The 16,045-nt window shown below is 37.3% G+C and overlaps 1 protein-coding gene across 25 annotated transcripts in view; it reads right to left on the bottom strand.

The window, feature by feature from the left end:
- Positions 1 to 16,045, bottom strand: part of Dlg1 (discs large 1) — a 496,300-nt gene that overhangs the window by 37,191 nt on the left and 443,064 nt on the right. The gene's annotated exons all lie outside the window — the stretch shown is intronic.

Below are 16,045 nucleotides of genomic sequence, written 5' to 3'. Positions count from 1 at the left end.
TTTGATATTTAAGAAATATTTTGATATCGAAGCGAGTTTCACTCATGCGGATAAGCAATTACTCGATTATTTAAATTGGATTCGCTCAATGACTACGATTATTAAAAGAAAACATCGTTGGAACTTAGATAACAATCGTGATATTCAGGAATAAACAATCTGTGATTGAAATCTACCGATAACCACAGACAACAGTCATCGTGCAATTAAATTAATTCAATTGTTGTTTGTTGCCATTGTTCCGTTGTAACGTATCATGGATGTTTACCTAGACGATTTGTAATTCCGAACGCTTCATTTTCGTATCTTTTAACGAAATCTCGAGCCGGCGAACTAAATGCAATTAAACGCGATCGGTATTTGAGCAATGCCCAATATGACACGTGTCAAATAGAAACAGGACGCCAGTACATCGAAACAATTCTTACTTTCACCCGCGTTGACGGGCGGTTTTCAATTTTACAGCGTTTAATTAAAATCGTGTTCTCCGATAAAGCTGGCAAAAGACCGGATCACAGACGATAGCGTAAATGTTTTCCAATTTGGGATATCACCGTCAGGAGAGAACGCGCTTTTCCAAATATTTCCATTTGCATGATCACGAGTGGATTTTAATCGCGCCCGAGTTAAGCGAGTTAGTCGATCATGATGGTTATTACTAGCCGCGAGTAATATTTATATAGACAACGTCACGTTTACTCGATCGCGTCTCTCACATGCTCAACATTTTGCAAATGTGACGCATAAATTTTCGCGCGTCACGATGGTCGCGATGGAATCGCCACAGCGTTACGTCTCGCGGTTAAAAAAAAAAGAGAGAGAGCACCACGATGGTGATTTCTACGTGACGTTTAAAACTTTTCTCGTCCGCGCAAAGCCCATCCTTCCACCTTGGACCGCCGCCATTCACGTTCGGGGAACGATTGAAAAGTTGGCCGATCACTCGAACGACAGTGGCGACGGGAAAGAGACACGATAAGACAGCGAAAGAGAGAGAAGGGAAAAAAGAGCAAAGAAGAGGTTCCGAGCAAGTTTCCGGGGCGAAATGGCGCGCGGAAGGAATATTGCTTGTTCTGCGGCTCGCGCAAAGTCCTGACTAAGAAGGCACACGTCGAGTGGAGAACCGTTTTACCTCGATCAAAAATCCCGCCCGGACACACTTTCCGGGAGACTTGTAGCGGTTGAGACGCGCAAAAAGATTCGCGAGAACTTTCAAGCGGTAATCAAGAATGCATTTTCACGTGTCGTCCGGTGGCCCCGGCAAATATTTCACCTTCGAGAGCCGACAGTTTCCGCCGGACAAGCATATATAGCCGAGCAATGCCAAGGACGCATTATTTTAGTACATATAGTTATTATATTTCTATAATCCTGGCGCGAAACTCACTTGACATTCGACGAGATATATTCAGATTGTTGTAAATAGTAGGGCAAGAGAGACAGAAAAACAGTGTAAAAATGACTCACCATCAAGGGTTTTACAATTGCGATTTAAATCACTTGCGAACACTTACCTGAAACAAACAAATACACATCATAATTAATAAAAAAAATTACAATGTATTATTCTTGTTTTTACGTTATTATTGATCTCATGGGCTTTATTTATTGTTAATTGTCTTGCAAAAATGAGATTGCTTCGATGAAATTGTTTCCGTTTAATTTTCGAGAAAGAGGAGTTTAATTCAGTCGAGATATCAATTTTTAACGATCCTGATTACAATAACGATTTCAATTTTACGTTTATTTATGCAAGACCACATTTCACCTGGGACTGTTTTGTTAAACTCCCGTATTTCCCATCTTCCCGTCATTTTTACGAAAAGAACAACACGGTTTAAACTAGCGGGACACAATACAAAGCAGAACGCGTCACGCGGGTTGGGATAATGAACGTTTCGGTTCGGCGACATTCGCCGGGTTTCATGGAATTAAAACAGTCGGGGAATATCGGTAAAGGCAAACGCGATCGCCAGTCGCGCACGAGCGAGCCACATCAAAGGCTATCGGAAAAAGCGATTACACAGAACGCTCGTTTTTTAATTTTCTTTTTGGGCGCATGTAACATTCGATACGGGCCGCTCGTTGGATCCCGCGCGTTTTCATTTATCCCGCGCCGGTTCGACGGTTACACGGCGGAATTAAATACGTTTCCTTTTTTTTTTCTCGCACGCGATGAGAAACGATTAATATCGGGGGTACGCGCGCGCGGCTACGGATTCGCGTCACGTCGCGGTAAATTAATAATAATTTTATTCATTTCGTCTCCGGGCGCAGAGTCGTTGGTATGCAAATTAGGCTCGCAATTCTGTTCGTTACAAGTACCGCGAGCGAGTGGGCGGCGTCGCCGATTTTGAACTGTACGTGGCGAACATCATGAACGTGCGCGGTACACGCGTTTCGTTTCGTCATCCCATGCCGATGTAATCGATCTCGATGTATCTGATATTTATTCCAGCGTAAGCGCGATCGCGAATCGCTAGCCATCAGTTTAGTCGCAATAATCCGGCTACCGTGGATGTGAAGACACAAAAATGCATGCGCATTAAATTGACTTATTTCAATGATTAAAATAAAATGTTTTTTTTTTTAAATGTCAGACATTTTTTCTCATTTCACAGTTTTGTAACAAGTAATGAATATACAAGGGCTGTTAAATGAAACAATGGTAAAATTCAATAATAATAAATATTTTAGATTGTAATGCTTGATTATTTTGACACAATATAAAATTTTGTTACCATAGAAAAAGATACTGTCTGTATTAAATTGAGGCTGCATTCCGATATTCATTATCAGTACTAAAAATCTATTATTTTTCTATATTTTACGTCACATATCCCATAGATTTTCAGTACTGAAAGTTGCGGATAATAAATATCGAAATGCAACCTGAATCTTTTACATATATACAGGTATATCATCTTTCACGATTATAGTTTTTATGAATGACAATTTCCATCGCAATTCTTCCGCAACAGTTAGAGGCGTTTTTTTTAAATATTTCCATTGTCATTAGAAAACTATTATATCTCAAATATACCGTTCCGTTTTAAAAGTTTACCGTACATAGTAGTCCGTGAAATTAAATTGCGATCTGCGTGCGGCAAGAGTAAGAGCACATCGGTTAACTTTGATTAGAAGCTAGAAAACCGACGTTGACGTCGACGAATGGCAAAAAGATGATGGCTCTTCCTCCAATTTCTCAATCCAATTTAAGATTCAATCTGGAAAGTTTCGGCGAGAAACAAACAGCTTTGGGATGAAACGAGCTATGAGGCTACCGCGTGCTCTGCAAGTAATTAGCTCGCCTATAAAGGGACGACTAATTACTTACAGATCCCGCAAGTCGCTGGCAAAAGGAAAGTAGAAGCATATAAATGCGGTGTAATTTCTTAAACAAACCAACGATTTGACCAAAGAATTAATTCGACGAACGAAAGAACTTAACGAAGTTTAAAAGAATAAAGACGGTCATCATACTTCGCTTTTCTACCTTTTTTATGTAGTTAACTCTGTCGCTTAACTTCCCATAATTTCATCATTAATATAAATATTGCATTTCTAATTAAATCCCAATACGTGATCGAATTCATCTTGAATAATAAGTAGTTCCCATGAAATGGAAATATCAAATGAATGTAAAATAAAAGTGAACGGACAACCATAGAGAAAAAAAATTGAGTGGATAACACTCCATAAATCTTTCTAACAATAACTCTCAACAACATTTATACCAGTTTCACAAAGCAAGTAGCAGATCTGATTACCAAGCATTCGTCTTTCAAATTCTGTTCGAGATTCGATGGATGTGCCTGGATTCCTCGATGCGATATTCACGAGTGCCAGTCGATTATAATTAAATTTTCCCACGCTGCACCCAATTATCTTTTGTTTGCATTTCCCGCTGTCGACTCTGAACGCTCGTACAAGCCTCGCCTTTATAACTGTTTTAATTAGAAACACACCGAGTACCGACTTTAGTCTGGGATCGAGTCGGACAATAAAAAGTTCTTTGAAAGAAAAAAGGCAAAAGACGAAAGGTTTTTTGATCTGTTTTCTTTTTTTCATATCGAATAAAAGACTCGTCTGTAAGCTTGAGTAAGCTTGTATTTACTCAGAAATTATGTAGACATCTGAATGAGAAAATGAATCTGTTTTCCTTCGCTTTGTCACTGTTCTCTCTATCATTAAATGCTAATGACAAAGAAATCTGTGAATTGCTGAAATCGTCGCTCGAAAAATAAAAGAAAACATGTTAATTACGTCCTTCATGAACTTCCATCGCGACTGCCTGTTGCATTCGCATGCAAAAGAATACATTTTCTTGGCGCATTTACACTCGCATAATTATAAGAGAATTGATGCTTGCATCACAGATTTCAGAGTTTTTTGGGGGATATTTATATTTTATGAGAACGATGTGATTATATAATAATCTGATTATGTTTTTTAATCCTTCTCTTTCACGTAGGCCTTTCATTCCTCTCAAATCAATAAACATCCACATTATGCTCCGTATTTATTTTATTGCAAGATTATTGATTCAAGTATAAAAGATTACGCGGAAAATTTGTATCGGATAAAACGTCCGACTATATTTATCGGCGCTCAATTTCGAAATCGGCACTTCAATAGCAAATTGAATTGCATCAAAGCAATGATTGGCTCGGTCGAGCGCGGTTTAATAAAAGTACGAACCTCTTGAATGTCCAATTACGACAACGTACTCGTTACGAATTCCTCGTAAAAAACGTGCTCACATGATTTCCGCGTGGCTTCCACGAAATAACGAGGAACGGCGATACTTCATTCTTTTACAATCATATTCACAATTCTTCGTGTGTATTTTCCGATTACTGTGTAATCATAGAACATTTATATATTCTCTGAACATCAAGTATCGAACATAATATTATCAAGTCTGTTTTCGCTTTTTATTTAATTTTAGAATCCATAACATGTAACAAACAATTACAGAAATATTTGAATTTCAAATTGGAATTGTTTTGTCAATGTAAATATAAAAACTCGCACGTTATCGCAGTTTTTATATAGTATCAGAACTTGTTCCAATGAAAAATGCTTCCCGAGGAACACTCGCAATTTATGAAATACCGTACATCTTTATTATTCTTGTAATCGTAATGTTTTACTCGTATTAGTACTAGAGTACAGTATACTTTTCAACATGACTAACTGAGCGCGTTTGTGCAAGAATAGATAACCGAAATTTGCATTTGCGGACTTTCCTTTCTGGATTCCATATACACAGAGACCAGAATAACATTGGGACGATGTTAGTGGGATTATACTGGGTGTCCTCGTATTTATTTGACCTATTTGCTCGCTGAGAACAAAGACCGGAATGGTGACTCCGTGTGCCTCTTCGGCGGAGGGAGGAGGTGGGGATTTCGGAGCAAATATGTAATTTTGCCGAGACGCCAACTGTGCTTCGATCAACCGCGCGATTGCCGCGAACAAACATCCGCGCACGCGAGTGATCCGCGTAAACGGCAGAAGTAAGTCGGATCTGCTTTCGGGTTTGCATTGCTCCGCACAACAAGGCCGCTCGTCTCGATGTCGGGGAAATTGTCCGAGGCATTATTCAGTGTACACACATTGTCTAGCTGATGGAATTCACGAGAGGTGGTCTCTCAAGTCGACCGTTCTCAGGCATTCTCGAGAACAACGGCAAATTCCTCATAAAATACGCAGGCCGTTGCGTTACGACGTCGGCTCTTCGGGAACGATGAGATTATATTCGCGTTGTGATGCGTTTGATGTCAACCAAAACTGCGATCAGCTTGAGATAAAAATGCCAAGAGACGTCCTTACTGTTTTGGATCGTTAGGAATAGAATGTCGCAATTTTTAAATAATTTTCAGAAGACGAAACAAAATATGTACATAATTAAAAGAAATTTTTTTAAATGTGTAATTGTGATATTCCATTTTAACGATCATATTTCTTTAACGAGGTATGTGTGATATACATTTCAACGAAATCCAGAGAAACTAAAGTTACCCGAACGGCATGGTCCCGCGACTTTTCTTCTGTGTTTGCGTTTAACTTCGATACTATACGTAAAAGCTTCGCCGCGAAATAGGGCATTATTATGACAGTATGTGTAACTATAAACCACAGGGGGCAATCTTCGCGTCGTCCAATTTCCCGCTGACAAACAACGCCGGCCCATCCTCACCGCAAACATCACCATCCAAGCCATTCCGTAAAACGCAAAACAATATGAGAGATATAAAGCGTCGAAATATTCATCGCGGGAAATCGATCGATTGCGGGGAAAACGGCGACCCGATGTCGTTACGTCGGTAAAGTTCGAGCATTTATCTATGCATTGAAGAGATACTGATCTTTAGTGCAAAATATTACGAGCCGCGTCATATTTTAAATATAATTATAATTTATGAGTCATATATAATTAGATAGACCAATATGATTAGACAATATTAAAATAAATTTTGTGAATTGTGAAGTACACACAATACATTCTAATGAAAAAACAATGGCTGTCAAGAGTCGTAGGTCAGCACAAATTCGACAGAAGACTGTTTCAGAGTTGCTACAGAAACAAAAAAAATATTCCGTCAATTTTTCTGGTTTTCCCGGTCACTTTCGGAAAAAATTTCCCGATGAAAAGAAACGCTAAATAAAAACAGGGAAAAATATTAAAACTTTTTATTTATTTTAAAAAATGTAAAAAAATAAGCAGGAAAATAAAATATAATTTTCATCATATTTTTAAAGAATTTTTAAAAACAAAAGACTTGGTGTATATAGTTTTTTTCTCTTAACTTCAATATCCGTTATAATGGCTTTTTGCAAATCGCTCATCGATTAAAAAATCATATAGAATATTTACAATGCTTCCTTAAATAATTTAAAAAATTTTGTTTAATGGTTTAAACAGTTAATAATTTTACTAGTTTTTAAAGAAGTAAAGTTGTTAAAAATTTGGAATTGATAATATGATAATTTAACATCTTAGCAAGGAAAAGCCGCGAAATAAAATAGAATCTTTACGATTTGTAGGTAATTTTCTCCTGAGTAAAATATTATTCGTAAATACGCAGTGGTTTTCGAGAAATTAAAAATTGAAAATTTTGTATACTTATAAGCTTTGCAAAAAAAAAAAAAAATAATAATAATAATAGCCGAAATTTGAACCCGAGCCAGCCGGATAGATAATTAAAATTGTTGCGTATTTACAAATATTTTACAAACCGTAAAAGCCTCATTCAAAGTCGATGAAACTCACTTTTGAGGCTTTTCCATGTCCTGGTCTTTTTTTTTAGTTTTCATGGCTTTCTCTCTGACTATTTTTTAATTCTGACTTTTTCCGATTTTCCAGACCTACAGTTAACTCTTCTGCTATTCATTTGTTTGAAATTGATTATTTACAATTTCGACAGAAAGAGCTCACAGACTTCGTTTGCAAATACGTTCTTACGTTTAAATAAACGCGCAGAGTGATCAAACTATGATGCCACGGATATTTGTCGATCCAATGGTATCTCAATCGCATGTAAAAAAATTTGTATAACATTAAATTTGCACTCGCTTACATCCCCTGTTTTTGTTTTACTTTTGTTCAATAAATTCCTATTGACTTGTTATTTTATAGGTTACAATGCTAGTTCTACAGGCTACAGACCATCTTAAAAAAAAAAAATTAAAAGCGAAAGAACTCTTTTAACTAAATTATCTTGTGCGCCTTTATACGGTTAGTGAAAATTGCCGCAAAAGTCGGAAAATGCAGTCAAGCGCATCCTCGACAGTTTTCAGAGACGTGGCTATGTTTCAGAACATCTTCTATATAAATTTTTATAGTGATTTTAAAATACAAATATATTTACCAAAACCACAATTTTTTGCATTTTAAAGTATACAAACATTATCTTTTACTTTTTGGTTTTAAAGTAATTTAAGAAATAAAATACCTAATTATGCCAGAAACTATTGAACGCAACAGCATGATGATATGCGCGAGAAGTGACGATATACGAGGAAAATGCATAACTGTCGAAAGGTTAAATTGACAATGCGTAAAGATATTTATGACGTAATCGCGGGGAGTGTACGCGCGTGGGAAGGAGCGATTTTAGTGACCCAGTTTGCAAGTGCAACCGCTGCTGCCGCCGTCGCTGCAACATCCTTGGCTGCGGATACGAACTTTTTGCCCGTGCTCGGAGCAAGCGCGCGGTAGGTGAAGGTCAAGGACGAAAAATACGTAAATCTCGGGACTGGACCGAGCGTTTCTCGAAAGGGAAGAAGGAAGGAAGGAAGGAACCGACGGAAAGCGGAATGAACAGAGTCGCTGCCTTTCTGGGTCGAGAAAACAGCAGTTGGATCGTATCGAAGGGCGATTACCGCCGGATGGCGCGCAAAGCATATCACTTCTCCGCGAGAAAAGTATACCGGAAAATGACGAAATAATACCCCTGTGGAATTTATTTCACGCCGCATGTTTCAATGCGAAAGACATTACGCGAAGGATGTGAAGCACATGTAACCTGCACGATCAATCTAATGCTGAAGTCTGAATGTGTGTGAAGTATGGAGTTGTGTTGTGGATTCTCTTTTATTCAGTGCAACATTTTCTATTTTTATAACAGAAATATTTTAAATATATTTTGTAAGAAATACTTTATATATATATTTTTAAAATGTTTCTCAAGTTGAGTGTATATAGTAACGTTATATTGTTTTATTTGTTTTTAATGAACCTATTTTTTTGTACAAAAGTTTTCATCTCGTTTCTTAATTGCTTCTCTATTCTTTGCTTATACATACAATAAAGAGTTGTTTTCTTAATAAAGACAAAGATAAATGTTGAAATATTTTTTATACATTCGCTGTAAAAATACACTATATGTATATTTTTTAAACTTTGGGTATTAAAACAAATTATAAATAGAGTCCAAGGAAAATCTGACTCGAGATTGATCGTCCAAGGATTCGTGGCAAAAAACACGAACATGGCGGTTCACGTGCACATGCATGCACATGGCGTATAAAAGCCATCCAATTAGCGATACGGTGGAATTATGGCGTTAACGTTGCCGCGGGGAAGATAAGAGCTTCGGCCGTGGTGCAATTTTCGCATCACCGGCGTGTTTTTCTAGCTTTCCAGATTGGTCGAGGTTTTCACCTCGTGGTCGGGTCACCATTGGACGCAAAATATCGCGACCCGCGGGCGAAACGAGCCGCAGCTGCGTCCGCGGAGATCGTTTGGCAGCACACACAAAGGCAGCAGAAAAGAAACCGCTCTCTACCGCGGATACACGTATATATGTACCTTTGGGAAAACAGCTATTTTCGCTTCTCGCCGATAACACCCGCATGTGATATCGACTTCCGCAAACGCTTTTCAATACGGTGCTGTACGAGATGGCAAGTCGCCTATTTGATAATGTATACCGATATTATAATTTATTCGCCGACATCACTCGCTTTTTGCCGTCATTTATTATCTCTTTGAGTCGCTTTATTGATTCTTTGCCATACTGTTAAATTCGAATAAGATTCGTCTATCTAAAATTTCGTAGCACCAAAGAATTTTTGGATACAAAACCAAATTTTGTTTAGAATTATTAACTCTACTTTAAATATTATTTGTAATTATCTACAAAATACTATTGTTGTTAGCTTTGTAATTTTAAAAAGAGCTAGTTGTGAATTTTTTATATAAGCTCAAGAGAGAGAGAGAAAATGTATCCAGATATCGTAAATCAAAATACAAAGACGATAAAAACAGTTGGCAGTGCGCCCAAAAAAGTGAATCCCGATATCGAGTATATATATGTCATGAGCACGAGAGTGCCGCTTTTTTCACGAGTTATCACTGATTTTTTTCTTTGATAGTCGGTCGCCGAAGCACAATAAACTGTCCAAACTGTCCCAGCTCTACTGTTTTTTACGACCGGCCGAAATGAGAAATTTATGCGTTTTACACCAAAACAGACAAGGTCTCTAGTGACACTTAAAAAAAAAAAGCGAGATTTTCGTTTATCCGTGAAAATACAACTGCCGTGTGCGAAACGCGCGCATCGCAAACTTCGTGAAATATGCAAATATCGTGAAATAATAAATTCGCTCTTAAAAACTACATGTAAAGTTGAATCAAATATCATTATTGCTCCGTGATGTTCTTGTTATACGTCATGCTTACTTCGTATCACGAGGAAATGTCATCGCGGAGATGATATAATTTGACAGCTTGAATGTCGAGTAGTTAATAGCGCAAGTAATATTGTGTTATTTTATTCCTTATTCTCAAATGAAGACAATCATAACATATTCCTCTCTCGGAATGATACATATGTTGAAAAATAAATATTTATAAATTAGTTATATTGTATATAAAAATTGTAATGTAATCGTTCACTCATTGGATAAAATAATATTATTACTAAATAAATAAAACATTATTAAATCTTAAAAAATAAAATTTTACTAAAGTTATAATAATTATAGAAAGATTCTTCGAGAAACGAGATATGGGAATATGGTGCTCCTAAAAGAAAATTGAAAATAGAGCATTCTAAGAAAGTGTATTAAATATAAGAGGTCTCGGACAAGAAACAAATTTAAAATAGTATATATCAAAAAGTAAGTTGAAAATAGGGAATCTCAAGAAAGCGAGTTGAAAGTAGAGAAAATGATATATTATTGACAATACACAAAATTTATATTAAAAACTCATTAAAAAATCAAAAGCATAGTATTTACTTTAAGTATTACATAATGCGCGACGAAAAATTTTGATTATATTATTATAAAAATATGTAATGTCTTTATATTTATCTATAATATAATTATTTTTTAAATATTATTTAAATTTACTGTGAAAACAAATGGCGCGTGCATTGCTGTGTTCTAGTTTCATAAATTCTTTTGGCTTGTCATTTGCATAACACGAGAGAGAGAGAGAGAGAGAGAGAGAGAGAGAGAGAGAGAGAGAGAGAGAGAGAAAATCATAATGGGGAGGCTCTACATGTTACGGGCAGTTCCTGCTGTCATTATGACAGATTTTGACAGGCATGACATTATTATATTCCTAAAATATTTTAAACTGATTTATCGCCGAATTATTTGTGCCACTGAAAAATACGACGTACCCTATGATCGCTTTGTGAAATTTACACGGAATGAGCTAGATTTACGTACGCAAAATACGCAATTTCAAATCAATTGGTTTTGCGTCACGATATTTTATGATTTTATAATATGTGATAACTGACATACCTATACGCAAACATCCGAAGGAAACGGCCATGGAACGCTGTGATCTTACTAACGAGCTGTGAATCTGTGACGTAACACATACCTCGCAAGGCCATTTTGAGTCGTATAATTGACTCTTGACTCCATGTTAATTGCGCGCATTTTTCTCTGCTAGCTACTGCATACTCGCAGTGAATACGGAATTATTTGCAGAGAGCGAGTCAACAAATCATCATTAATCATCACGATCGATAAACGGAATGCGGCACGTCCGGTTGACAGTGGGATAAGTTATTTTCTACGGGCTAATTAACCCATAACTCGCATTGTCAACCACGGCACTGCTCACATCCTTCTTCTTTCATTTCTACTGTTAAATGTGATTTATAAACACTTATCTTATTTTAAGACATTATTTTCGATGGCACATTATGAATATTAATAAAAATGCCTTTCTCTGTTCTCGAAAGAGTAGATATTCAAAGAAGACGGCATCAATGTCATGAATTAAGAATCAACCCGGTGTTATTAAGGCGAGGTATGACAAACCCCCTGGTACTATAAATATAATATTATTTTCAACTACTCTGTGTCTGTAATAAAAAAATATTTTAAAAGGATTATAATAAATAATTTGTCCAATAACCAAACTAAATGTAAAATATCATGTTAAAAATTTTATGTTAATACGATTTAAGCTGATCAGCTAAATGAAATTTTTTAACATATTTTATATTAAGTGGACAAATTATTTATTAAAATTGTTTCAAAATATTTTACAGATATTATGTTACATAAAATAAATATATAAAGAATAAAAACATATACAGAAAGTGCCCTAAAAATAGGTTTTCAATAAGGTTCCTGTATTTTAAAGTCATAAATAAGTAAATCGCCTGCAGTTTCGAACCGCAGCACGCCGTGGCTCGCTCACCCGAAATCGGAATAAATCACATTATTGTCGATGAAGTTTATTTTTAGTATTGGTGGTGTCGTGCACAGGGAGAACAGGCAGGCAGAAGCAGGCAGGCAGGCAAGCAGATATGCGTCGCTGCATCTCCCGATCCCGCCGCCGCGCCGCGCCGATTGTATCGCGCGACGGAGTGCGCGTTCGCGTGCATTCACAATGCAACACGCACGGTCGGCGCGGATACCGGTTGCTGGAAAATATACTGCGATCGGACGAGCGGAACGGGCGCGGAAGGCACGAAAGAGGCGAGCGCAGCGGGGTCGTGAAAACTGTCGATGCGGAACGACACTGCCAAGGCAAATAGTTGCCTCGCGCTCGCCATCGACGGCGGAAAGCTGCGCGACGAATCTCTCTCTCCCCATGGATATCTCTTCCCTCCTGAATTATTCCAGAACTTGTAACGGAACTCCAAATTACGTGTCGCGAACAATGGGATTAATAGTCGGTCGTGAAATATAAATTAGGTACGTCGGGCGTGCGCTTGCATGTATGTACTTATAAATATGTTAATCGATGACTAATTTACTCCGATATTATAACCGAAGAAGGCTCGCGCAGACGATCGCATCGCCGAATGCACTCACTTTGAATTCGTGACGCTGCACACGAAGCGAGGAATAACGATCGTTTGCCAGCTGATCGATCGCACTCGTTATTGACGTACCTCGTGACACTGCATTGTACGCGTCGTTTCGTCATACGTTAACACTGATAACGCGATCGAGAGAGCGCCTTTTGCAGGACCTTCTTTCAATCCGTTAAGCTACGAACACGTGACATAATCATCTTCTCATACTTTGTCACGCGTATATGTCGCGACGACGCGGCGACGCAGTGGTGGTTATCTCTCACTCGCTAGTTACCGCAACACGTTACACTCAGGATATACATATATCCTTATCGCGTATGCTTCACTCGCGACTCTCGCGAGCGAGGTCTACGATCGTTATCATAATAACTCACTTCGCGCCAGCTGCACAGAGCGCTAGCTAATCGGGTCACTCCTCACTTGTCTTTTATGCGCTCGCACGTTGCACGACAGATCTCCTGACTATGCACAGAAGACACACGATAAACACGTGTCGGTCGCGTAGATGCACGGCGTAAGAACGTATCGTGAAAAGTGTCGAGGTGGTCTCGAGGTTGAAGGAGAGGACCCTTCCCTTCCACCGCGCCGGCCACGCCGCCGTTTTCTGACTCATGATTCTGACACGATAGCGTAACCGAAGTAGAGAGAAGAGAAGGACGAGCTGCTCGATTACGAATGCAACGCGCGCGGGAGGTACGACGTTCCTCTTCATCGATGGCTCCCTTTCCCGTGATCCCGCGACCGGTTATTGCATTTCCGGCCGAATACGCTTCGATAACGCCGAGATTGTACAGTGAGAATACAGTTTGATAAGAAAAACAAGGAACGGTTAGATATCGTTAAACGGTATCGTCAAAAATTTTGATGACGTGTCGAGAGGCAGGTATAGTGTATCTCTTTCATCATAAAATTCAAACTCAATTTCCTTACTTCCCGAAATACTGCGCCTATTAAAGAATTCGTTAGGAATCCAAAATGTCTCCAAAAACAACAGTAAATAATTAAAAGAGCTATTACTTTAATTATGATTTATATATTTATAGATTGAAATGTTTATTATGTTAGAGAAATAATAGCAATCAAATTGTGCTAAAGAAATATCTATGATGGTAATAATATATTAGAATGAAAATAATAAACTTCTATTACGCAAATGAGAGGTAGTGAGGGAGTGAGTGAGTGAGTGAGAGAGAGAGAGAGAGAGGGGGGGGGAAAGATGGGAGGATGAGAGAGGATCACTAATGATAATAATCAATCTAGAATCTAGATAGAGGCTAGACGAGGCTTAAACGAGGCTTAGATTCATCGAGAACGGCTCGAGATCAGTTTTGTCCGTCTGTCGATTTCTCGCACGGATTTTATTGTATTTTTACTTTTGCAAGATCGGGAGAAAATTGCGAGGGTTAACGACGGTCTCGCAATTAGAAGAGGATCGATCTAGCGCGACGGCCGCACGGTATTGAGGACTTTCTACTCCGTCTCCGTTATAGCGTAACGGTATATCGCGATACTCTGGTGTACTGTCGGCCACTGTACCGGCCTTACATATGTGTATGCATACGTACATCGATAGCGACAGGATGTCGGTAACCGCAAATGACAGCGACGACGAGGACGACGACAGTGAGACGCGATTTCTAACGCGAAGTGCAAACAGTAAAGCACGTATAATATGGCATTCCAACACGTCTCCCGAGAAACGCCTAACGAAAGCACGTACCTGCTTGATTTCCCTCTACGGCTGCAATATTGTTACTTATGTATATACAGGAAGTCTTAAAATAGATCTTATTGCCGAAAAGAAGACATAATATAAAAAAATAAAATCAAAATTCAAATTTTCGCATGAAGCGTCATACTTTTAAGAAAAGTGACCTTAAAAATCAAAGAATAACACTTACGCTTTAGTTTGATGGCTATTACATATAAATAAAAAAAATACATTTTCTCTTTCTCTCTTTCTCTCTCTCTCTCTCTCTCTCTCTCTCTCTCTCTCTCAATTTAATAGAATAATATAAAATAATAAACAATATAAATTACTAGAAAGATTTTATGTATGAAATATCAAGATCATTTTTATTTCTTCAATGTTGTGTCTATTTATAGGGAAACGTGCTTATTTGGGTCCTGATAAAGCAGATAAAGCAATAATATCAGGTCCCGACAACTAAATCAGGCAAACCTTATATGATCCTCACTTGGATCCTACCTTAATTTCTAGTCGGGATAATGCAAAGTCTACAGAAATTATTCAAGTTTAAAAAAGTATAAGTATATATTATCTATTAATTATCAGTCATTTTTCGCAAAAAAGAATCTCTGACGAAGAAATAGTAGTAGCTGTACATTCTAATGTGGAATAACTTCAAATAATTATGTTTAGAAACTTGAGTACAATTTATTTTATAAGTTATATGATTGTTTTCTTCATTATAACGGTATATTTGTTTTAAAACTGATCTTGAATCTTTCTTTTCTTTCCTTCTATTTCCTTTCAGCTGCATTACAATACAAGTATAAAAAACTAACTTCTTTTTTTAAAGAAAAATAGCAGAAAGATCAATATTTGGCAAAAATTCGCGAGTGCTTATCATTTTCCATAAATCGCAAACATGTTTCGTGAAAATGTGATAAAACGACGGTTGGGATATGCGACGCGGCATTTTCGGATTGACACCTTCGTGCAAAAATTTATCGCACTTACTCGAGGATCATAAAATAATTTATCGATGACTTGAAAAAAAATGTCAGTTGCACCAGGCGAGTAAATTTCATACTAAATCGTACTATATAATAACAGATATAATAACTTCGTTATATATTATCTGCTTAATTATATTATTATTTTTATAATTATCTCATTTTATTATCTCAATAAAATATTTAGATTAAGTACACTTAATTACACACAGTAGTTAATTTATGTTTCAATAAAAAAAATCTAATAGTCTTTTTTTCGTTTATTATAATATTGTACTGAAAATATTTTTCATCTCATCGTTTCTATCTTATTTCTATATTGTACCACAACTCGATTTCTCGTTATTTGACTGGAATTTCCTTTCGCATCGTTGGAATGTGAAAATTTATGCCATTCACGCTGAGAATACGTGATTTCATCGAATGAGTCATTAGCGGATATTCGGAATGTCGGTCTTCGTTAATGACTATTCGTTCTATCATCAAATTATGATACTATCGGATATCGGTTATTCAATCAATCCAGTATTAAGATAGTC

The sequence above is a fragment of the Temnothorax longispinosus genome, chromosome 3, assembly GCF_030848805.1.
Source record: "Temnothorax longispinosus isolate EJ_2023e chromosome 3, Tlon_JGU_v1, whole genome shotgun sequence".
Classification (NCBI taxonomy): Eukaryota; Metazoa; Arthropoda; class Insecta; order Hymenoptera; family Formicidae; genus Temnothorax; species Temnothorax longispinosus.
The sequence above is the reverse complement of the archived record's forward strand: the minus strand, read 5'-3'. Positions and strand labels throughout refer to the sequence as shown.